The sequence below is a fragment of the Lonchura striata genome, chromosome 6 (assembly GCF_046129695.1).
Source record: "Lonchura striata isolate bLonStr1 chromosome 6, bLonStr1.mat, whole genome shotgun sequence".
NCBI lineage: Eukaryota > Metazoa > Chordata > Aves > Passeriformes > Estrildidae > Lonchura > Lonchura striata.
The window spans coordinates 47747304-47772930 of NC_134608.1; the positions used below are offsets into that span (position 1 = coordinate 47747304).

Consider the following 25627-nt stretch of genomic DNA (forward strand, 5'->3'; position numbering starts at 1 on the left):
AGAAACTCTGGGTTGCATACAGCTGTGTGGGGAAAAGGTGCAAAACTTGACTGCTAACTTTAAAAAAAGAAAGGAGAGTGGAGAGGAAAACAAAGCCAGCTATGTGTCTGAAAGCAAAGTATTTAAAAATAATCCAGGTCTAAATAGCTGGGTTTGGAATGCTAACAGTGAGCTATTTTTTGTCCTTGTTCCCAGAAAGGCAGTCTCAACTCTCTACCTCTAGAACTGCTCGTAAGTGGCTCAAAACAAAAGCAGATGAGTGGGATATTTTCCCTAAGAAGTAGGGACCTGGTGAGGCTGTGCCTATCATGCAGGAAGGTGTTCAGAAATCCCAAACCCACCCAGTGGAAGCAGGCTGGAGAACAAGTTACAAACATAAAACATCCATCCATCAGCTCTTACTCCCTGACAGGGCAACAGAAAGGCTGTGTCCATCATCATTTGGCCTCAGCAACACCACCTCAGCTTTGTCAGTGAAGAACTGTCAGCCAGCTCACACTGATGTCAGCAGCAAAACCCCAAAACACTTTTTTTTTTTCAACTGTTGCTCTATTTACTATGCAGAGACCAATACACTGATGTTTTGCTCACATACTATTTCACACTATTTAACCACAGGATAATTGTCAGAATTACTGTGCTGATGCTCTCTCATTCCCAGAGTTATTTAAGCCACCAGCTTGATGGCAGAAAAAAAATCTGGATGTCTTGTTCAACTGGCCAGTAACAAAGGAAAAAGACTTTTCTCAGTTCTGGCTCTTCTCTTACATATCTTCATAAAAACTTGTGGCAGCAGCTCATCTCTTTTTGACCACACAAACCAATTTGAGTAAGTTTCTCTTAACTGGTGCTTTTTGGCAGAAGACCCCAGTGACTGAAGCTCCCTGAGAAGCAGCAGAGACATGTCTGTCTGTCAGTCACACAACCATGCAACGCACCATGCTACTAGTATGGTGTTTTCTGGCTTGTTCTTCAAAGATATCTACGTAAGAGATATATGACCCTCATCCAGACAGGCTCCTACGTAGCACAAAATCACAAAACCAGACTTTTTAATGTTGTATTTTGGGTTTTCTTAATACATCAGACATTTTTTTTCCTTGTCTGGAGAAAATGTAGTTTGCATTATTAAGATTCTATGATAAACCTAAAATATTTGGTTTTGTTTCCAAAAGACATCACTGTGTGTCTGCATCTGTATCTACCCTGTTTCATCCTCCCTCCCAACCCCTTTAGTACCATTTGAAAACATCACGGAACTCCAGCAGACATTGGAAAACTTGAAAATATTAGTTTCCTAAAAGTTGTATTTTCTTAAAAGATCAATGGCTAAGGAAAGGATGGAAACTGTAAAGCTGTCCTCTGAACACAGCTGTTGCCAAATATCAGTGAACCCAACATAAGCCACAAATCCATAAGAAATTGAGGCCTCATTAGCTCACTTAGTCAGAGAACTATTTATATCTGTCCATAAAGGTCTGACTGCTCAAGCTGGCTTCAAATAACATAAAGTTCATGAGAGCTGTAGGGGAAGATGAACAGCAGATTCCAGGAACAATTTTCCAAAGGGATATAACAGGAAAGTGGGAGCTGTGTTCATTGCTTTTTACAAGAGGGCTCTTTAGGCACCTAAATAATCAGAAAACATACAAAAATTCAGTGCTGATGAAGTATCTGCTAAGAAACAAGCAACAGTAGAAGATGAGCTTCTAGACATGAGTGATTTAGAGCTTCAGATCTTTCATGGTTGATTTGAAGAAAACACTGCTGTTCTGAAACCCAAATCTACTTCTAAGTCAGTATTTTGGAAACTGCTTCAGGATATGGCAGATACTTCAGGGAAACCAGTTCTGTGGCGGCTTATGGATTAGAGGGAAGGTAAAGATCAAAATTAGGCCAGAATTGCCGAAGTCCAAAAATTGCCATTCTGTTGCCAAATCACTTATGTAATACATGGCAAGAAATGTCACCCACTGCTGCAGCATTCCCTCCCAATCCAGCAGATGAGATGAAGAATTGCCCTAATTTGAAGATGCCAACTAGTGCAGAATCCATACACTCACCTAGGAAAATAACCTCATAATGAAAAACCTTCATTCTAGCTCCTGCATGAATTTACCTGGTTGTTAGTCTTGGCAGATTAAAGTACCCTGAAGTTTGCAGCTCAGGTCATTTCTGTCCTTCCATTCTGTGCTCTTGATCATAAAAATGAATGAAAGGTAGTACAGAGAGTATTGACAGAGCCACTAAACACAGTCCTTTTCAGGATTGCTCCTTATATGTTGACAGCTCTCTGAGCAGTAATGGGCTATTAAATATGAGCTGTTCACCAAAGCTTAAAAAGGAATAAATAATTCAGCAGGAAGAAATAAATTTCTTACTAACCCTGTCTTTGAGACCTCTTTATCCTTTAAAAATGCAAAATACAGTGGAAGAGAAGTCTGTGGCAAACTCCCATGAAGCACAGGACAAATGAAAGTAGTGAACACAACGGGGTTCAACAGCACAATGGGACTTTCCCTCCCAGAGGGCTTCAGGAACAGCCAACGAAGAGCCATGGGGCAAGAATAAAAGCTACTTTATCAGCAAACCTTGTGTCTTCTGTTAAAGCAAATGGGAACTGCCAGTGCTCTCATCTTCTGGAACTGGACCCACTTTGGATGGAGGCAGTGACTACAACACCTAAAGATCATCACTGTTGGTGCAGAGATGCCTTTCACACACCCCTGTTCTGCATTCTGGCCCTTTTGTGTTTGCTGGGAAGATAGTGGAAGCTTTCAGCATCAGGCTTGAAGCTTCTGAGAAAGGAATTTTCCTGGCTCCTTCTTTAATTTTTCAAAGTTCCTGATATATAATTACCACACAGCTCAACACTGTGCAGATATTACGTTGTTCGTACCCTCTGCAAACTTGTGGGTAGGTTGGTTTGCTTACTCTCATTTCCAGCATTTTAAAATAGATTGGAAATATGTACTTCTCTATAAATAGTTAATTAGGGGTTTTATATAGTCAGGAAGGCTGTGCTAGTTAGAGGGGGCTCTTAATTATTCAAAGCTTGTTTCCAACAACCTTCTCTTTTTCTGGTCACTAAGTATTTCCCAGAAATTAAATTAAATTGTATTTTGTATTCAAAGCAGTCATTCACTCCAAAACCTGCATCAATAGAGAAAATTAGATCTAAAGATACTGACATTTCCTGATCCAATTAACCCTGAGGAGGTAAAAATTTCGTGAATGAAATGCGAAGGAAAATTGCTAGCAGATACATATCTAGTGATTACAGTTCTAAGTATTAATAAGGAAAAACAGCAGCACAGATCCTCAATAAGGGTAAATTATTAGTTCAGTGGTGTGTTGGTGATTTACAACAGCTGAAGAACCACAATCAATTCAGGAAGTCTGTGAAATCTGTTTTTGAAAGCTATTCCCAAAAATGCCTATTAATAAGATAGATAATTGGACAACCAACCCCTACTAACAGTTAAATAAAACCTGATACAGTGGAAAGTGACTGTGCAGGAAATATTTTTCACTACTTAATAAATGTTTGTTGATTAGAGAAATGGCAAAACACATTTTGCAGCTGACACTGAATGTTTTGGGCTCTTAGGCTGTTAGTTGGAACCTGAAGCAATGGAGCTTCAGAGCAGGTGTCAGCTATTCTTTATTTCCTTGATTATTCAGGGTCTGCTATTCCTCTGTGGTGCAGGCAAGAGCACCTTTCCTCACCAGTGGTACTGCAAGAGTGCCCTGATTTTATGCATTGCCATATCCTCTGCTGCATGCCACACTACTCAGCTTGACAATCAGCCCAGGCTGGAAAATCAAGTAACGTGGGTTGCTGAAGACACCCATCTGCAACCAAGGGATGGGCTTTGTTAAGATTATATGCAACAGATTTCTCTCAGCTGCTTTGGCAAGCTCTGGAGCATGCTGGCTTGTCCCTACAATGTAACTCAAAGTTCACATGTCCTCCCTCATGCTGTTTTTATGGAAGTTGCCTGCCACAGCCACCCCAGCAATCTGCCCTTGCTTTCTCTGAGAACAGAAGAACAACCTCTTTCTGTCACTCCCTGCCTTTTCCTGCACTGGGCAGTGAAATTCACATAGCAATCAGGAGACAGAACTATTTCCTCCCTTAATTCTCTGTAAGACGTCTTGATTAATGTTTTCTTTGTGTACACCAGAACATTTCCAGCTTCAGGCACACCAGCAGCACTCAGAGGCATAATCTTCTTACAACTAATCTCTCTCTACGGTGAGCATTATGTACAAAGACTACAAACAGAACAACTGCAGGCAAAACCAGGCCCTGAATGCCTACACTGATAAAAAAGCATCCCAGGTCGTTCCTCTGGGGATCCTGTATCTAACACAGGATGTAGAAATTTCAAGGTAGGGTCACACAGGGCAGAACATTTTTATTTGACATGTAGGAAAGCTTCATCTTCAGAATCATCTCTGGTTTGGATAAGCATCTGTGAGCAAACACCAGCCCATCACTAAAGCCACGTTGTGTTGGGGAAAGGGATCCTTGCACCCTTATGGCTTAGAAAAGGGCACTGCAATAAGCACTACCTACACAATCCTTGTGTGGTTTGCTTTTTTTCCTTAAACAGCTGCAACTGATTCAGTAAATATTGCACTGGCGAGCTCTTCTAGCTAAGAATATCGAGTGGGTTGCTGAAATGAATGCTTAATGATTTTTACATCCACCTCCTCTGCCCTTTAAACTGTAAATTGATTGTTATGCAAAGGCTATTAATTTAACAAAGCATATTAAATTTCCCACTAGCACTGAGGAGCTTCTCCTGACTTAGCATTTCACTGGTCTTTCCCCTTGTTAACTGCATAGATCATACCTCACTTGCTGTAATTACAACTAGTACATCAACATTAATTATTTCCTTGGTAATGGCAGGTGCATGCAGAATTGAAGGTCTAACCCACACTACCAGAAGGATGAGAAAGTCTCCAGCACTCAGTGAAAAACAGGAGTGAGAACCATTCCTGAAGATCTTTTTATCTCATCCCTCACTTTATTTTCAGTAAATCATATTTTGCATAATCTCTTTTAGCCCCTGGTTCCTGAATGCATCTCAATTCAATATAGCTCATGCAAAGGCATTTTCTTGAAGCACCAATCTATGCAGGAAGGTGAGGTGCTTGCTTGGAATCCTCTTCAGACCTTTAATCCCATGTTCTAATATTTTCAACTGAAGAGATAAATCACACCTGTTAAGTATATACCAAGCACCTTACCATTTTACTGAACTTTTATTTAAAGCTTACCATTATTTGTTACTGATATCTCTCATCAGCATTCTTCTAAGCAGGAAAAGAAAGTCAAAACTCAGATTAGCAAAGACTCCTCACCAAAATATAATGTACAGCCAAGCATGTGTGCAGCATATAGGAAGAAATGTGCAATCCCAGATCACAACTCATCTTCTGATGCAGTTTTCATAACAAACTAGCCAAAAACTTCCAGCAAGAATCCACTTTGAGATAAACTCAGGAAACCAGATTTCTGCCTCTAAATTTCAGTTCATCTAGAAATACTTCCATACATCTTTAATTGAAAGTTTCATGGAGGTGACACAAGCATTCCCAGCTGCTTCTCAGCAATGAACTTAGGAGGCTCTTAGAGATACAGTTAACACAAAATCAAGGCATAAGCACAACTTGGGCACATACACACAAACTACCCTTGAGCTAGATAGCTGGAGTAGGGCTAACAGCATGGGCTACAAGGAAAGCATGCAAGGCAGGCTAGAAATGATATCTGAGAAATCAAACAACCACCACATGGCCCATTCATTCATTCTGAAATCTATGCTGGTGCCTGCTACTTGTTCAAGCTTGTTCAGGTAAGCAGATACAAGGCACCACCACACCTCACTTGTAGTACAGATGACTCTTGAATCCCTGCTGCTCGTGCTGGAAGTGTGGGCACAGCTCCTGGGCAGCACACAGTGGTTTGGCAGTGCATGTCCAGCTCAAAAGGCAAAATTCCCTTTGGCTTCCACGGGCACAAGACTCAGGCACAGAGATGTGGCATAAGGTTAGGGACTAAAAAACAGTGTTGGAAGCTTTGTACTAGTTAAGGAAATATGCACTCACTTAATAATTTCAATATAAATATTAGACCTAAAGATGAAAATACTGGACATTTAACTCCAAAGCAGATTTTAAGTGCTCTGCTTCCTTTTTGTTGTTTATTGATATTGACAGCTCATCTACTAGTGACAGTTTGCATTTGAAGCCTGCTGTGAACACATCACCAAGCCCAGGCATTTCAGGGAGCAAGTCTCTCAGTCCCACGAACAGGATTAATGAATTACATAATGGTGAACCACATCCACCTTTGACACATTGAGCTTTCCAGTAATTATCTGTAACTCAAACAGTACATGTTGCTTGAGGAATGGCTGTACCACATCCTCCCATACCCTGAAGTTTTCATGTGTGCTGTTAGCAATACCCTCCCACACAATCCTTTTAAACTGTACCTGTTCTAAGAGAACGGCTTTCTAATAACTCATTTTTTCTAGAGCTACCTCAGGGGTGAGAGCCCTCAGGCTGTGGTAAGGAGCATCCTGATGGATTCACCACAACACCCTTTGGGAAGAGGGAGCTCAGTCCCACACAGGACCTGCCATCCCCACCCATGCAAGGGCTGACAGAATTTGGGATAAACTCAGGGCAGTGAGATATGATATCAGGTACACAGAAACACAAATAAGACAGTAACTTAGTTGCTTTAGCTAAAGCTATTGGAAATTTAAAGCCATGACAAAACCACTTTGGTTTGGATAGGGGCACAGATACATCATTTCCAAGAGGTCATCTTCAAGGTCAGTTCTTGCCTTGATATTTTTCTTTGAAAATAACATATTAAAGAGCATCATTACTGCCTCATCCTGCTAAATCGCATAATGAGAACATATTCCCCTTTAGTGGAAGGATCCTACTTTTAATGACATTTTTAAAAACCCAGATGACTGCAAGCCTCACTGATGGCTTTCTGTGATATCCACCTCAGCCTTCATACAATTAAGTCTAGAAAAGATTGTGCCTTGGGGCTACATTCCCACCACACAACTGCTAGGAAATACCAAGTTAATTTGAAGACCTGCTTTCATGCTTGAGAGGGTCCTTCTGACATTATTCCCTTGTTTGTGAAATATTGCCCCCATGTAACAAAGTAAACCAGAATCAATATCTACCTCAAGTCTGTTGAGCCATTCCCAGATTTGGGCTCCAAGGGGAACTTTGACACAGCATTAAGGCAAAGGTAATGGTAGGAAAGGATGTTTACAGACCATCTTTCAAGACAGAAAACAAGTACTGTTCAATACCACAAAGATTCAGTTCCAGATTCAGTTCCATGAGCATCCACTGTCCCAAAGAATTTTAGATTAGAAGTGTATTTCTACCTTGATATATTGTATGAGCACAACTTCTATTTCCATCCAATGGCTCTAACCCCAAGCCTACTAAATTATAGCTGACCTGGCTCACCTACTTCTGAAGAACAGGAAAGATGGGGAAAGGACAACATCCTGTGGGGCTCTAATCATGCTGAATTTTCCACTCCTCTATTTTCTCGTTTCTCCTATCAGATTCAGACAGGATCTGTAAATCTCAGGGGCCTTCATAAGGATGGCTGAATAAACATGACCAAATAAATTTTAAGGAAGTGCATCTATTTTTGAAGAGATCCTTATATGCCCCTGTTCAGATTCTCAGACTTTTGGGCACTGTAGAATACCAAGATCTGTTGTACAGTGGTTTAAATTTAGAATCTACCTATACTTCCTCTGATATAGCCACTCTCCCTGAAATTCTTCAGGAAATTAATATACTGAGTATCTTTGCATAAACCTCACCATTTCTCAGAAATGAGAGCATCTATCTCTTCCTTCAACAATCATTAAAAGTCAGTACTGCAGTTATTTTGGTCCTAGATTTTTAATTAAAAATCTCTGCAGGAGGAGGGGAACTAGACAACTCACAAAGAGTGTGCAGGGTGGGATTTATGCTGTGTTAAATGAGCCCAAAGGACTCAAACCGTGCAAAGGCTGATTGAGCAAGCTGATGAAACCCACTCTCAGCCTCAGTTCTCAAGATGAAAACCCTTGTGTGCCCAGCCTCTCCCTCTCTCCCAGTTTACCTCACACAGCGAAAACAAGCAGACAGGATAAACTCCTTGCCTGGTGGCTTTCCTTCATTCAGACAGAGGGAGTTTTAGGCACACAGGTGGATGAGCACACCCACGTCATACATATTTAAATGTCTATTTGTCTTTGCCCATCTCCTTCTACCTGTTCAACTAAAACCATCCCAGTATATTTGCCAGTGACTACTCTGCTACTCATACAATTTCCACTACCAGTTGCAGCATGCTGGACATAAGCAAGACTGAAACTGAGTTATCAACCATAAGCTAAAGCCCTGGAGAATCAGGACTCCCAGGCTTGTGGGCAGCAAACCTAACAACAGAGCTCTTGATACAGACAACAAACCTGAAAGCTGTGGAATTCAGGAATAGGACTCTTCTCGTCACTTTAAAGCTAACCTATACTGACACCAAGCTTTTTTGTCACTGAATGGAAAGATCCAGGAAAAAAATCCGAATTGAAGTAGTATGATAGCTCGGCTACAAAACCTCCTGGCTATGAGTGCTGGCAACTGGAAATACAAGTGAGGTCAAAATCAGCCCTGCCTGGAGAGCTGGGAGCTCCCAGCTGGGGAGGGTAAGGGAAGCCCTCACCACGCAGCACAACACCAACACAAGGAGGTCTGTGCCACAGGGGAGGAAGGAGAGCTCAAAAGAGGATATGGAGAAGAAGTAGACCCCGCTTCTATAGATTTATAGATCACACTGACCTTCAACAGCTCCATGCCAAAAGCAAAAATGTGGCTTGAAGCAAACATAAATCCCTGCCTCCCACACAAATGTGAGCTGAGGTGTGACCCCAAAGGAAGATCAGATCCTCAGCGTCCAGACTGGCCTTGTCTGAAAGGAAGCCAAACACAATGCAGCCAGTTCAGAGCGTTTTCTTTATCTCAGTGCTAAGAGCAGCTATACAATGCTTTCCAATAAAGGACACAGCAGTTTATCACAGAGACAGGAGTTAACAGGAAACACTTCCATTATCTCTCCTACGGAAAGGAAGCGACAAAGAGAATGGCTAAAAGGTGACAGACAGTTTTTATGAGGCCAGACTTCAGGCCCTCTCAGGGCTGACCAGCTCTTCTTTTCCATACCAGGAAAAAAGGGATAGGCTACAGTTGTGTGGGTCTCATACAACAGGAGGGAGCTGCCACACTGACTTCTCAAGACAAACAAACCAAAATGAATTAAAATATCTGTGCTCTGTCAGATCCTCAGGCTATGTAAATCAGGGAAGTTTTGTGGCTTCCTTAGCAGGGAGATGCTGACTGACAGTGGGTAGTGCATGGCTGAGCATCCAAGTGGCAGAACAGAGGCAATCTCAGAGACCTGCAGTGCTGTGAAGAGAGGACAGAGGAGAGCAAGAGCCCATGATGCTTCCTGGCAACTATTTGGTTTGTATTAGAAAAGCAGGCTTCAAAGTGGTTGCTGCCTACAAGCTCCAAACACAGAAGAATTTATAAACAGAAGAGCCCTGATGGGAAAGATTTGAAAAGTTTGGGAGGGCAACAGAGGAAAGAATAAACAAATATCTCTTAAATGAAGTAAGGAAGCACTTAAAATGGCAGAAGGCTAGATGGTCTGTGCAGACTTCGTGGTGCCTCTAAAAGGTATAAAATCTTTAACATCCCATGGCTGTGCACATGTACCAAATTCCCCTACAGGGCACTAACACAGGTTGCTATTACTGCCAGTAACAAACACTATTGCTCAGCCATTAGCAATCAGGAGGCACAGCAACCCACAGTGTTAGGAGCTGTACAGACACATAACAAATAATTGCCTCTGCCTCTAAAAGCATATTGGGTTGCTATCATCTCAAACAGCACTTGGACCCAAATGCATTTGCTAAACAGCAAGACCACAGCAGCTAATGTCTGAGTGAAGCAGAGAAAACTAAAGAGTGTAACATTTTAATGTCTTCCCCTTGATCAGGTCAGCTCGTTCAGTGCCTTTCACAGCAAAACTAATCTCCCACTGCACTCATCTCTTCATCTTTAGAGAAATGTATAAACACAGATATTAACAGCTTCACTGCTCAGACACCCGTGATGAGATGGCTGTAAGGACAACTGGGTCTTTCATAATGAACAATTTCCTATCTGGTTAAAAGTGGAGGCGAGCAGACTAATAAAAGGAGTTTTCCAAAACTGATCAGGAGTGGATTCTGCAGACTCCTGTGGGAGTAGGGCTGAGCTGAGACTGCCTGTGTCTGTCAATCTCACATAAACTGTCCTGACTGCAAACCATGCTGCCAAGAGATGCAGGCAAGGACCTGTCTGATGTCTCTGCCTCTCCTTGCAGGACTGCCAATGTTGCTGGACTCTTTTAGGTGAAAGTTCAGCTGTTGACAGCTTGAAATTCCCACCTGATGCAAACAGAACAGATAAAACTCATGAGTCAGCTCAGGGGAAGAAGTAATGTAACCCAGCAAAAGGACTCCCACCGATCACTTTCCTCCTAGAAAGAGGCAGCAAAGACCAGGCCAAGCTGGACACTCAGCTGGGTTACAACCCAGCTGCAGATTTGCTCAAGGTCAGGTCAGCTGCTTTCAGGGAAATAGAGAGATATTTTAGCAATGTCACAAAAATGGTTCCTGAAAATCCACTTGCACCAGGGAAATGTGAGTGCCTGGTTGGTGTGAAACACTTATCTGTGGTCATCTACCTCAGTCATCAGTAGGGCAGGGCAGGCTAGAGACCAACCGTACATAGTGAAACTTTGAAAAATTCCAATGAGACACTATAATCCTAAACATCATGGTTTATCAGGAGGGCTAATGCAGATGATCATTATCTAGATGACCACACAGCAGTTTTACCACCTGCTGCCTGTCTGTGCCACCCCAGCAGCACCAGCTGCAGCCCCAACCTGCTCATGGTAGTCCCCTCCATCACCATCACTGCAGGTATGGAGTCAGTGAGCTCAGGGAAAAAACAGCAAAGAAGATTTGCACCTTGCTCTGCAAAACAAGCCCCTTGCAGTTTGGAAAGCTGCTCCCAAAGCAGTGCTCAGTCTGGAGGTAATGAAGTTGAGAAACGCAGCATGGAAATGGCACTCAAAACAAGCAAAGGTGGGAATTAAATGAAACAGAGGTGACACTAACTCATAGGAGGAAACTATTAGGTTCTGTGAAAATTTACTTCCCTCAACAACCTGTCAAGATAACTGTGCCAACAAGCAGTACAACAAAGCACATTCCAGCAAAGCTTTGCAGTCCCCTAATGGCACCAGCTTCTCCCCCCTCCATCAATTCCTTCATGTCACTATCACCTTGAAATAACTTAGAATACCTTAAAATAACCTCTTACCTTGTAGAAGGAAAGAAGCCTATCATACTTATTTTCTCTGGTAGAAGAGAACCTAAAAGCTTTAGTTAAGTCCCTTGTTTCCAGATACCTGTCATCAGCCATGTACAATTAAGACAGTTCTTTCCCAAAAAAACACTTCTGCTGGTGGCACTGCCTTCCCAAAAAGCTCTGAATATAAAGTGATTTCTATACAAAATGTCTTTCTCCTTTGCCTGCAAACATCAAGAGTCTTCCCTACAAATTCCTTGCTACAAGACACATACTGATCATCTTGATTAACCCTCCTGATAAACCATGATGTTTAGGATTATAGTGTCTCATTGGAATTTTTCAAAGTTTCACTATGTACGGTTGGTCTCTAGCCTGCCCTGCCCTACTGATGACTGAGGCAGATGACCACAGATAAGTGTTTCACACCAACCAGGCACTCACATTTCCCTGGTGCAAGTGGATTTTCAGGAACCATTTTTGTGACATTGCTAAAATATCTATTTCCCTGAAAGCTCAAAGGCACTTCCAAGTAAACATTACTGGAATTTACATCTCTGTCACTACATTGCCAATTGGCTGCACATAAAAGGAATGGTCAGTAATCAGTCTGAAAGTGAATAAAATCTTAGGTACTTTATTTATAAATAAACAACAACGACGACTCACATGACTCACAGTCGTGACTTTATAGCCAACACACTGGCCACTTCTTAGTTTCTTAAATGTGAATACATAATGGCAGCAACAACACAAAGTCCTTCCACTGTACCTCCAGTCACAAAGACAAGATTATAAATACACAGCATATTCAACACTTGCTTGTTAAAGAGTTATTGAGGCAGTCTGCAGACCAAGACTTGTTCTATACATGATTTTGTACCAGTTCACCCTTGTTAAATTACAAGTATTATTTGCTGCTATATTTCTGATGATACAACAAAAGTGTGGATGTAATCAGAGCCAAAAAAAAAGTGCTTTATACCGGAAGAGCTGGTTCTTCTTTCCCACAGGGGAACCAGCCACACTGGTATAAGCATGTTCATACTGGCATAGCTGAATTTGCACTAGGGGATGGTTGTATCAATATTACAGAACTGCAGTGAAGTAGTACAAGTTGTTTACATAGGCAAGACCTAATTTTGAGAGGATTTGCTCCCGATCTCCAAAACACTGCTAAAACTCCTAATTCTACAAGCAATCTAGACACAGAGAAGGATTTGGCTGATCGTGGTTTAGCTGAATAAAATATACCACAACAAAACAGACCACTGGTATTATTACAGTAATAATAACAAAAACCTGTGGAAGGGGCAGAGTTTAATGTGGGCTCTCACTAATAAAGCCAGTTATACCTACCCTTTATGCAGGTGAGAAGGTACCCAAGAGGTTTAGCAGCAGAGGACAGTAAGATGGCCAACCCTGTTATATCAATCCAAATTCCCTGAAATGCCAACTGATGAAGCAAATCACAGGATACCACTGCCACAGCTGCTGCTATCAGAATTCAAGCCTCAAGGAAGCTGAGTGTGGTTTTGAGCAGACAGGCAGAAATGCAGACAGGGTGTTCAGATACTTTTAAATCCATCAGATACAATTCCTGCCAGTCAAAAGTTCCCAAAGCATAACATAAGGCTAGATATGTTCAAAGAACCCACTGTGATTGCTTAAGACTGTCCAGCCTCTGAGGCATGGGATGGAAACAAAGAAGAGGAGACTGAAAGGAGGGGAATAAGAGATGAGGGAAGAAGAGGAGGTCAGGTAAAAAAAAAATATATATAAAAAAAGAGAGAGATTGAAAGACATAAGGAGCGAGCCTACACAAAGGGAGGATTTTTGAGAGTGTTAAGTAGGAAGCTTGGGATCAGTCTTGGGGAAGGGGAAGGGACACTCACCGCAGCTCCTGCAGCCTCAGACGGCAATCACTCTTCTCTCCCACACGACGCCTGCATTCAGAGGCACCATCCCTTGCCCAGTTCCTCTGCATGCCCAGAGAGCTCGCTACATGCGTGCTGCATGCACGGAGCGCTTTCTGCGCCCCGCCGGGGATGCCCCACGGCTCCGGGAGCGGAGCGGCACCTGCACGCCCCGCCGCGGCTCGGGCACACGGCTCCAGCGCACCTCCCAGCAAACACCCGGCCCGCTCACAAAACCGGGCCACGCTCTGACCAAGGGTGATGTGGAAGGGAACCCGAAGAAGAAGAAGCACAACGTGATTCAGTCCAAAGAAAGCTTTAAACAATAGCCCTGACCGGGTGTGAGCTGCCAGTGTTCGGCAGGGGAAGTTCAGGCTGCAGTGCCCATCGACAGTAATTAATTGTCAGCACTGTTAACAGTTTCTCTGCTGATCAAAGCAGCTGGCAGCACCGGGAGAATTACACGCAGTTTCTGTCACTTAGCAAAGCACGGCAGCAATAACCAACCTGCAACTCTGTGACAGACTTTATTCCTGTCCTGCAGAATCTCTCACTGTCCTACTGTTCCTTTTTAGTGGCTTCTTAGCCCATAGAATCCCTGTGCGATCAAAAGCAAAAAAACCCCAAACCGAAACCAACAACCCTCCCCAGTTCACTCTTTTCTGTAATGAAACTGAAAGTAATAAAGTAAATCTTTACAACTGTGGAATCAGTGCACTCTGCACAGGACTCAGACACAGATGAGTTTGACAAAGACTTCTCAGCTGATGCAGCTGAGCAGGAAAAGCATAATTTCTTAAGCTGTACAGAACCTAAACCTGCCATGCAGAGTCAGGTTTGCCAAGCACTGGTGTGGACTTCAGGTTCACTAGCACAATATTACTGCTTTAGATTTAAAAACAATCTAATGGATGTTGCTAGTTACAGTATCCCATGGCAATTGTACAAATATTTCAGTAGGCGAGCATTTGTAATTACAGCCCTGAATCACTCTGCATCTGGAAAATATCCACATTTTTTCCTTCGTGGGTTTTCCCGATACTGCTAAATTAAGAGACAAACACAGAACATGCACCTCAGCCAAATCTCGCTCCCAAGGCTATTTGTGTTGCTGTTGTTCTCTCCAAGATGTGCTCCTCCCCGGCCCTCATCATGCAGACAAAGTTTTGCAAAAATATCTTTATCTGCTGGTGTCACCAACTGCAGTGTATCAATCAGTATCTTTTTGCACACAGTTTTACACTCACTTCACAGAATCAGAATCATGCAATGGCTTGGGTTGGAAGGGACCTTTAAGATCATCTTCTTCTAGACCCACTGATACAGCTTCCATTAGATCAGGCTGCCTAGAGCCCCATCCAGCCTGGCCATGAGCACTTCCAGGGATGGGACATCCACAGCTTCTCTGGGCAACCTGTTCCAGTGCTTTAGCATCCTCACAGTGACGAATTTCTTTCTAATGTCTAATCTAAATCTGCCCTCTTTTGGTTTAAAACCATTCTCCCTTGTCCCATCACTATCTGCCCATGTAAAAAGTTGCTCTCTCCCTTTTTTGTAACCCCATTTAAGTACTGGAAGGCCACAATGAAGTTTCCCTGGAGCCTTCTCTTCTCCAGGCTAAACAATTCCAGCTCTTTCAGCCTGTTCTCATAGGAGAGGTTCTCAATGCCTCTGACCATGTTCATGGCTCTCCTTTGGACTCACGCCAACAGATCCACCTCTTTCTTGTGTTGAGGGCCCCAGAGCTGGATGCAGTACTCCAGGTGGGGTCTCATGAGAGAAGAAGGGCAGGATCCCCTCTAATGACACCAGCTCTCCCTTCTCCTTTATGGGAGGGGGTGAGGGGGTACACTCGCTTTGGCCTTTCTTTTCTGCCCACTGTACTTGCAGAATCCCTCCTAATGATTCTTCACATCCCTTGCCAAGTCCCATTTTATCTGTGCCTTACCTTTCCTGATCCCATTCCAACCCATCCAAATGGTATCCCTGTACATTCCTCAGTCATCTGGCCCTGGTTCCACTAGCTGTGCATTTTCTCTTGCTAATCAGCTTGAGAGGAAGGTCCCTCCTCAGCCATGCTGGTTTCTGGCCTGCCTTACTTGATTTCTTATACATTGGGAGGAAGAGGTCATGTGCTCCAAGAAAAGTAGCCTTAAAGAGTTGCCAGCTCTGGTCAGCTAAGGACAGGATTTGGGATAAACTCAGAGCAGTGAGTTTCCCAGGGAATCTCATCCACTAATTCTTTAAACAGCTGGGAGTTTACTGTTTTAAAGTTCAGGGTCCTGACTTTGCTCTTTGCCACACCCATGAGATCACAAACCCAGCCAGGGCATGCTCACTACTGCCCAGCCTCCCTCCAATCTTAACCCCTGTAGTGAGTCCATTGGCATTGGTGAGCACCAGGTCCACTAATGCATCAAACCATTGGTTTGTGTAACACTTGCATCTGAAATTTACCCTTGATGCTCTCCAGGAGTCTCCTGGATTGCCTATAGACAGCTGCATTGCTTTTCCAGCAGATATCTGGATGGTTGGAATTTATAACATCAGGACTAGAGCTTGTGAGCACGATGCTTCCTGTAGCTGAGCCAAGAGACCCCAGCAACAGGTTCCCCCTGGTTCCCCTGTAGTAGATCCCACCCACGAGGTGTCCTTTGTTGGTGTGGTCCTTGACTTTTACCCACAAACTCAACCTGTTTGTAGCAGTTTCTCAGAGACAGCCCTTCACAATCCACCCATTCCTTAACAGGGAGTGCAACACTCCTGCTCCTTCCCAGTCTATCTCTTCTGAAGTTTGTAGCCCTCCACTGCAGTGTTCCAGTTGTGTGACTTATTCCAACATGCTTCCATGAGAACAATTCTAGCTGAAACATGGTTTCCAAATCCTCACGCTGCATGCACTGGGATCTTGTGGGGGCACCTTGTGTCAGACCAGATTCCTCCAAGACATCTGGAATGGTATGAATACAGAATTCCAGAAGAACTCCCATTTGTTGCACTAATTTCTCATGAATAAAGGAAGATGCAGTGGTAATAACAACAATGACAAACCAGCATTTTAGAGGTATTTTACACCTCAAAAGTACTGAGCAAACAAGGATTAAAATGTATGCATAAACACCACATTCTACACTTGACAGACCTTTGTTTCTTGAAGCTGAAGCACCTGCTGAGACATGATCTTTTATTGGATCAGATACTTCAACTATCAGAGGCACTGCAGCAGGAGGAAGCTATTGAAATCCTTGTGGGAGGCAATGCTCATGTGTCAGCCAGCACAAACACTGCCAGGATTCTAAAGCTGCCACCTAGGAGGAAGTGATAAATCCCAGTGAGGTGTCAGGCAAGGAGTGATGCCAAGGCCAGGGTCCACAGACCTTCTCCTACGAGGGGCTGAGAGACCCAGGGCACCCACAGAAACTGGGGTTACCAGCAGGGAAGGAACCATGCACAGTGCACAGTACTCCAAAAATATCGAGCCTTAAGAAGGCAGAGGACCTCTGCAGTAAATTCTGGAAGTAATTAACAGAAAGAGTGGAAAGTAAAATTTTTTTTTACTGCATGTCCCAGAGTCTCAGGGACTCTTCAGGCAAAAGTGTTCCTCTTGCCTTCAGACAGTTTTAAAAGGAGCCCTCTGTGGCTGAGTATTACAAGCCAAAAATAAAAACTAAGATGAATTTAAAGAGAAGAGTTCACAAGCAACTAGCACTGCAAAGGGTCCGAGATGCCCACTGAGATGAGGGGATAGATGCAGGGCTTCTCTCCTTCTGAGAAAGACCCTAGCTGTGAAAACAGAGGGGATTTTTCTGGGCATATGAGACAAGGAGGTGCTAGAAGCAGTTTTGTCCAGGAAAAAGATTTTATGGTTTCTGTATCACCTATGTTTCTCTTGGCTCATAATTTCACCATTTTCATTGCCTCTTAAAGAACAGAGAATTTTTGAATGAGTACATGCAGAGGCAACAATCCCTCCTCTATAATGAATTATGAAATATCACAGCAACCTGGTGGCTCCTCACAAACAGTTTTACTGTGGTCTGCCCTTGGCAACCTTGAGACTCACTGGCTCCAAGCAAGGCATGACAATCCAGAGCAGGGAACTGTCACAGCATCATTGTGAACAATGGCACATCTACCTCTACCATCCATCTCAGCCACAGCGAAACAATGGCAAATCATCATATTTCTTCCCAGAAGGAAGCTATTATAAGTGCTTCCAAGATGTCCTACCTCTTCCTTACTCTAGTTCAGGATGAATGCCATAATAAAACTAATTTTTGCAAACTGGTATGTGTTTTTCCTCTTGCCAGCTCATACTCTCAGCTGGGCTTGGGTTAGTGGTGACTTTCCTGGGATCAGTGTGGACAGGATCTGTCTTAACACTTCTTGATCTCAGAGACTTGCTTGAAAGTAATTTTCCACGTGCCTGGTAATCACATTCTCACTGTTTCTTTCTTTGTTTATGCTCCATTTCTGCCAAGGAACAGTGTCCTTCCTGTAAATGGAAAAGCATGTCTGGGTCCCTAGGCTTATATCACCAGGTGATTTTCTCTATAAGTTTGACTGAATTCGTTACTTAAAAAGCAGGCAAAACACTTCAATCTTCAAAAAAGAGGACAACATTCAGAAAGACCACTATGAAATGCTGTTAGAGAAAGGCCAAGCAGCACATGCAGCTTTGTATTGCAAAAATTAACAATGCAAAACCAGACTTTAGAACAGACTTAAAATACTTCCAAATTCTGATGTTTGCAACAAATCGATGACCTGATCAATTCACAACTAGAGAACAACTAAGCTGGCATGTGGATTATGCAAGTAGGTTCAACTCCCACACAGGAACTCATGGTCCAGTAGCAAAGCTGCTTCCAGAGACACTATGACTTTGGAAAAGTTTGTTAACCTCTCTAGGGAAATCTCAGCATGCTCAAAGTCTACACTGGCCCTTTTCCTCTGGGCATTTCTTACTCAGTCAAAGCCAATGCCCGAGTAACACAAAACACAGCTTCTTCCTACAGCTGAAGTAGCAAAGGCATCTCCCTTTGTGTCTTCTGATTTCCTGCAAGAAGAGGCACACTTTCTTCCTTGGAATCTCTCTGAATCATGGAGCAGGCAGACAGCCCTTAACTCCCTTCTGGCCAGGCAGCAGGACACAGGCATTGCTGAGGAAGACTCCCTGCAACCCTGCTCAGCCCTCCAGCCCCAGGAGCCTTTGGCCATCCCAGTATGGAGATGAGGATTCCAGTGGTTCTGGCAAGGAGGGCTTAGCACAGCTGAGGTTCCCAGGCCTGTCCCTAATCGTACATCTTCACAGTGTATTTCTAGCTTTAAAAGAAAACAACAAAACAAAGCAAATAAATAAGAAACTACTTGTTTTTCTTTATCCTTTTAGACCTGGAATCCTCTTGAAATATCATTGACATGAAAGAGATTTGTGCTTTGCGTTTTTTGCGATTGCAGAGCGACAGAAAAGAAACAAACCAGGCTGTACAGTGCTGCTTTTCCATCAAGCAAAGTGAGGAGGAGATGGAAGAAGAATTGCTTTCTGATGTACGCCTGGCCATGATTTCTCACCATTTCCAGACTCCCATTAACTACTCATTTCCACAACTGCACATACTGGAATAATGCAGGCAAGCCCTTCCTTTCTGGTAAGCAGCAGATTAAACCATTTTATATCCAGAATTTTGATAAAGGAATACTTTTCAGCTCTACATTGCTGTAAGACTGTTCTCAAACAGTCCTACAACATCCTTCTTGCTACACCTTCTAATGCTATTTACAAACAAAACCTTTTTTTTTAAGCAAATTGAATTAATTCATCTGTTTTCTTAAACTGCTTCCAAAAAGCTGTGTGAACACGGCTAAGTCTTTCCAGGTCCCTATACTGCTGTATTTAAAAAAAAAAACAAAAAAACAACAACAACAAAAAAAAAACCTCAAAAAACAAAAGGGAAAAAGATAAAGAAAAAGGTGTAGAAACTAACATTTTGATTTTTCAGAAAAGATGTGCTTTATTTCCTTGGTTTAACCAATTCTATAGGTTGTGCCAGTGGCTTTACCAATACAGCAGCCAAACTAATTTCCTGCCTTTTCCTTAATTCCACTCATCTCAAGCCTCTGCTATATTTGAAATGACTGCAGTTTTTATTTGACATTCATATATATCAAGACAACATTTAAGTATAAAACAGAGGCCATTGCAAACAAATAAAGTTCTGCCAGTCCTACCTGCTAAAAAGCATCTTTTGCCTAAATCAGTCTTTTCTGTCTGCAAACTAACAGGGCCACAGGAAGAGGGTAACTGATCCTACTGAGGCATTCTTGCTTCTTTATGCAAAGTACAGTCTTGACAAGATGCTGCTTTTCCCCAGCAGTGCTGCCCCTAACAGCAACCCAGCTCATTGCTCATGTTAAAGAAAGCAACTTTTCTAATCACAGCACTTTAATTCCTGTAGAATAATAGATTCAGCACTGATCCCATAGCCTGGCCTGCAGGCATTTCTGTGCTGGAAGTCCCCTGAAAGAACACAAATGCAGAACTTGGCCAATTTATAGCATTAACATCTATGAACCAAAACAGATCTTCCCTGCCACTACCACCACCACCAATGCAAGTGATGCTGTGTCGCTACAGAGCTGATTTTCAGAAGAGCTGTATCTTCCTGACTTCACAGGGGCTCCACTGTATCTGCCAGGAGAATACTATAAAATACTATAGTAACAAGGTAGAAAAATGAAAAAAATGCAAGGCATTACAGGCTTAGATTAAATAAATACAATTTTGGACATTTGCACAGAGACACTTAAATGAATTACAGCCAGTTTGCCTTGCATTTCAAAGAACCCACAATCCCAGGTATCAAACAGATGTGTAAGAAAAGCATGAAAAAATGAAAGCTGTTAGAAAATAATAAAGAAGCCTCAAATAGCAGGAAGGGGGAGTCACCAACTGCAGCAAGAGTATGTTCAGCATCCATCCTTCTGGGCAGATTACTCAGGATGTTTCTGGCTAGAAGGCTAATCTTGGGAATACTTTTGTTACATTCCCTGTGCCTGTTTCTGGGAACACAGCTATGAGAAATAAGTATGGGTAGGTCTGGGCTTTGAGCCCTAGTTAAGACAAAATGTAAACCTTTCTCCAAATCTATGATTAGGTCCTGTGATTCAGGCAGAAGCAAGAAGATAGCTAATATATGTTTATAAACCTTGCCACATCTGCTTCCAAACTTTCCATTAACAACTTGGTGAGTATCCAGTAACAGGAGGTTTTCCCAGGGCCAGGACACTGAGGAAATACTGCTGTGTGAAACATGCACTATTGTAATAAAATTCCCAAATGACACAGAAAGGTGGTGACAGGATTTGTGCTTGCCTGAATCACTGCCATGCTGCCAATAAATGTCAGGGCTTTGGGTTCAGGGCGTTTTTCTTTTTTCCCAATTTAATAAACAAAAGCTGCAAAGAGAAGTCCTTTTCTTGAAAGCAGACTGCAAATGTGCAGAGGAGAAGAACAGGAGAGAGTTTGTCTTGCTGCTGCCAGAAGGTCAGAGACAAGGAGGACTGGCAGACTTAAAGAGCTGCCCAGTCGAGCTGGAGGAAAAAGACCATGGCTGAGTGAGTTCAGCAAGCCATGGGCAAACGGGTCAGTGCACCAGGCAAACTGGGTGCTCTGTCTGTTGAAAATCAGGACAAAGGCTGCTGGGACCAGTCTTGGAGCCCATTTGTCCCAGTACAGGGCAAGGGTGCTCCTCACCCACCCAAGTGTCCTCCGCTCCCAGCAGCTACAGAGCACGAGACTGAAAAATTCCATATGGAAAAACATGTGCTGGCTGCTACACGGCAAAGTAAACTTTCTAAACAGACTGAGCCATCATGATTATGTGCAATCCTGAATTGTTTGTTGTGACTTTAGTTACTAAAACTGGTAGGAAAAAAAAATCACGCTTTGGTTTCATGCATACAGTGAGAAAAAGCCAGCATAAGGGATGACGAGGAAGCTGCTCTTCCTCGTGGCCCAACGTGCAGGAGATGAACTCTGACTGACTTCTGCAATTAAAAAGGGAAAATGAAAAAGTATGGTTTGTCAAATCATGAACTTGACTTCTCAGCAGTGGCAGCCTGCTTCTATGAGCCAGCATGTCACCCCACCTTTGGAAGGAGTTTTTGCCAAATCAAATCACTCATCTGCAAAAATTGCAACTGCAACCACAGCTCTGGTCCATTTTCAGAGTCACACATTTTCATACCCCTACTTAGTGCTTGGTCCCAATATGTTTTATCCTAAGTAGTTCTCTACATTAACACATGGCAGACAACCTCTGATAAGAAACACAGCCACTGAGGATGAAGTGGCACAAAAAAAAGCTTTTCTTGGTAAGAATTATTCAGATTTTAAAAATTCTAGCAGAAGGCAAATTTATCCAAACCTTCAGAAACCCAGATTTCAAAATGTTCAAAAGCTTGTGCTTTTGTGTCAAGAATTAGGCAATCTGAAGAAATTTTGATGCCTCCTAACATGACTTTGATACTACTTTATACAGTAAGACCCACGTACATCAGACTATGCCAGTAACTTGTTCAGTGGTCATTTTCTTCTGCAGTCTGTGCTGGTAAGTTGAATGTATGGTGCACTTACATTAAACTGCTCATTAGGCTTAATTTACATTAACTGCAACTACTTATTGTCTGGAACTACATAAACCAGGAATGAAGGAACACCCATAAAAAGTAAATTACCTTATTTCTTCCAACACTTTTGTTTTCATTATGGCCTTTTACACAAACAAACATTGTGTACTCTAGCTTAAAATTAAGGTAGAACTATGAACTGGATATGAGGTGACTGGTGTGTCAGCTTCCTTTGAGTCCAGCCATGAGCAACCAGAGTCAGAATCAGCCTGTACTGCACCCTCTTCATGAACCTTTTGGCTTTAATGCTTTCAGCTGTACAAGATTCTGCTTTTACAACAACTCCCAAAAAGAAAAAGATGTTATGGGAATGGTAAGAAAGCCAGTAATGGAGCCAGATGCAGTAAAAAACACCAAAGAGTCAAAAACCTCAGTAAAAGTCTGTTTAAATACCATTATCTCTGCTGGTAAAGAGCACACCAGACACGTGGAGCCAGATCCACAGCTGGTGACCTGACTTTGATGCAAGTGAGGCTATTTACACGATGTCCTTTTATGTTTAGCAGAGAGCAGGGTTCTGTTTGGGAGGACAACCACGAGGCTCTGGGCTGCCTTTGAAGTGGTAACACACCATTTCATGCCACAGATAGCTGGGTATCATGTGTTGCATTGGCCTCTGGATTAAACTGTGCTGCACAGCAGCTGCACAGCAAGGAGGGAACAAGTCGCAATCCAGCAGAACAGCCAGTGCCTGCACTCCACCCAGGAGTGCTGTACGTGCTGGAGGCACAGGAGGACATGCAGCAGCTAACTCTGATAAAGACAGTCAGACTTGAGTCCTGTGATCTAGAAAACAGCCTTTGCCTTGAAGGGGTGGACAGCCAAATGAAGGACTTCTGGACTCGAGTCTGCTTTCCCCATCAAAGAGTGTGTTTCTAAATCCAGATCAAGAAAGAAGGGTTGGAAGCAGAGTTTATGACAGAACATGCCATTTTGAAAATGGCAACATAAAGTAGCTGCCAAAGGATTTTTTTTCCCCCTGAAACCACGCCTGTTTTAGTCTCTTCGGCCAAGAAAATCCATTTCTGCAGCTGTGTCATCAGTGAGTCAGAGATTCCCTGATGCTGAGTCTCCAGACTTGTCCCACTGGTGGTTCAGTGGCACCATGGGCAAGAGATCAGTGCAAGAGGACAGGGAACCAAGACTAACATGTCAGAGCCAGTTTTGCTTCTGGAATATTTTTGCTTGTATTAAACAGAGTGAATGCAGCAGTAATAGAAAAACAGACAAAAACAGACTTTCAGCTGTGATCCCATGCCTGGAACATGGCAGTAGAGGAATGGCCACACAAATGTCCTTTCTCTGCAGCTCCCTGCACTGAACAGCAGGTGACCACAACAAGCAGAGTACAAGACCTCAAGCCTGCTACTTCTGCTCTGGCATTTTACAGCTTCTCCAGCAAGAATGAGGTGACAGACTGCCATTATTCACTTCAGGAGAGAGAACCAAAGTACTTCCCTGTGGGGAGAGGCAAGGTGGGTAACTGAGGACCTGCTGGTGAAAAAAAATAAATCAAACAAGCCAAGTGGACATGTAATCCCTTGAAATCTGGCTTCAAATATTGAGTTCAAAGCTGGTCAACTCCAGGATTTCCAGGGATGTTAGATGGGCCTGGGATAGCTAAACATGACCTAGGAGGGTCACATCTCCCTCCTGAGCACTGTGGGTGACAGCTCACACTGACAGCACAGTGTTACAGTATGAGTGAAGTTGGAGAAAAGAAAAGGCAGAGATTGTTTTTTGGTTAGATCTCTACACAGCACCATCCATCTCACCCAGGGACAGAAGGATCCAACAGCATTAAATATTCACAGCTGCACACACAGTACACACATGTACATACACACACACATGTATGGGTTCAATACAGCACTCACCCTCACAGAGAGGCAGCAAAATCTATCTGCAATATAACACTGCAGTGATGATATCTTGACTGATTGCTATTTCAAGACACTGTCAGTGGAACGGATTTATATCTCTATCACTGTACCCGCCCATGCAATTAGTCTATCTTTGTGCCAAATTATATTAATGGACAATGAGTGGAAAATTTCTATTTAAAAAAACATTAACAGGGAAAAAGAAATATCTGTTTAGATGCATTACCTTTAACAAAAGAGAAAGTTCAAGACTGAGAAAGCTTAGTGCTACAGTTCCCTTCTGAAAAAGCACTGGAAAATTCCAATTACTGCCTCTCAACTATTACATATCACATTTTTTTTGCTTATAAACAAAACAGATTACTGCAATTTAATCAGCAAGATAATAGTGCAGATGAGCTTATAGTGTGTGGAGAGACATAATTAAGCTTGTGAACCCTAACTTTAAACCTAACCCTGACTAAGCCTAACCCAACCCTTAATCCTAACCCCTAGCCCTAACTATTAATCCTAAAATAGACTTAAACCTAGGCAATGAACAATGCCGCTCAGAGCAGCCAGGACTGAGGAAACAACACCGACATGGGGGAAAAAAATCCCTCAGCTGTTTTTTTCTAATTGTAAGTTGAAAAAAGATAATTAACAATTCTACATCAAAGGCAACCTGCAAGACTAAATGCACATGTACATGGTTAGACACATCCAGTCCCTAACACTCACTCAACATCCACTCAATTCCACTCCTCACTTGGAACACTCAGCTGAAGAATACCACTCCCTTCATCTGTCCTAGTCTTAAATTCTTTCCAAGGATTTCCATCATGGGAAAAGGGCTCCCCTCTTCTTCCTTGAACTCATCTCACAGTCCTTACATCACATTCACACAAAACAGAGCTTAGGCTTCAGTAAAACACATCTCTTTGGCATCTCACCAACTCTGTGTACCAAACTGACTTTTACCAAAGCAGAAGAAAATTTCACAGCTATTTTCCTTGATCAGACCACTTAGCTCAAACACTGCAGGGCTTAACAAGCCCAGGCATCTCCATCAAAGCAAATAAAACAGTAATTATAAATGGAGCTTTTTCCAAAGAGAGACAGATTAGCAGGTAGCATTTATCTCTTACCAAATGCAAGGTAGGTACAGCATTTCAACAGAAGTAGAAAAACATCTCACAATGAATATACCAGTGTCTTCACAAAGCAACAGTGTTTAGATCCTGCCTTGGTGAAAGCTGGAATCACACTGCACTGTCAAATCTACCCAGTTTCCTTTCCCAGGGCCCCCTGAGTCCATGCACATGAATTTAGAGTGGAACTCTTCCTAAATTGCCACAACAGCTCCACTGAAATCACAATTCATTTCAGCAGGGAATAATTTCTAGAAATTTTCCAAGTAAATGAGGTGATCCCATTGGAAACACGATAATACAAGAATTAAATGAGGTGATCCCATTGGAAGCATTCTAGTGCATGAGAAAACTGGTTGTTCTTTTTGATAGAGACCAGCCTCTGATAATCTCCTACACAGAGAAGAACACTGTACTGCACAAATAGCCTGACTGATCCCCATGGGTGGTTATCATGAGTAAGGCACTACTCACAGTGACCAAAGGTGATAAAAACATCTGTTCCTTCCTGGTTACCACTAAGAGGTGG

The 25627-nt window shown here is 42.7% G+C and overlaps 1 protein-coding gene across 11 annotated transcripts in view; it reads right to left on the minus strand.

Moving 5' to 3' along the window:
- Positions 1-25627, minus strand: part of OSBPL5 (oxysterol binding protein like 5) — a 174434-nt gene that overhangs the window by 63997 nt on the left and 84810 nt on the right. Inside the window, exon 1 of one of the 11 annotated variants that reach the window (XM_021526759.3) lies at positions 23963-24014. The exons of 9 other annotated variants lie outside the window; for them this stretch is intronic. The gene's annotated coding sequence lies outside the window, so the exon portion shown is untranslated. Of the gene's footprint in view, positions 1-13373; positions 13556-23962; positions 24015-25627 lie in introns of those variants that run through there. One more of the 11 variants, XM_021526754.3, reaches the window with a different exon arrangement.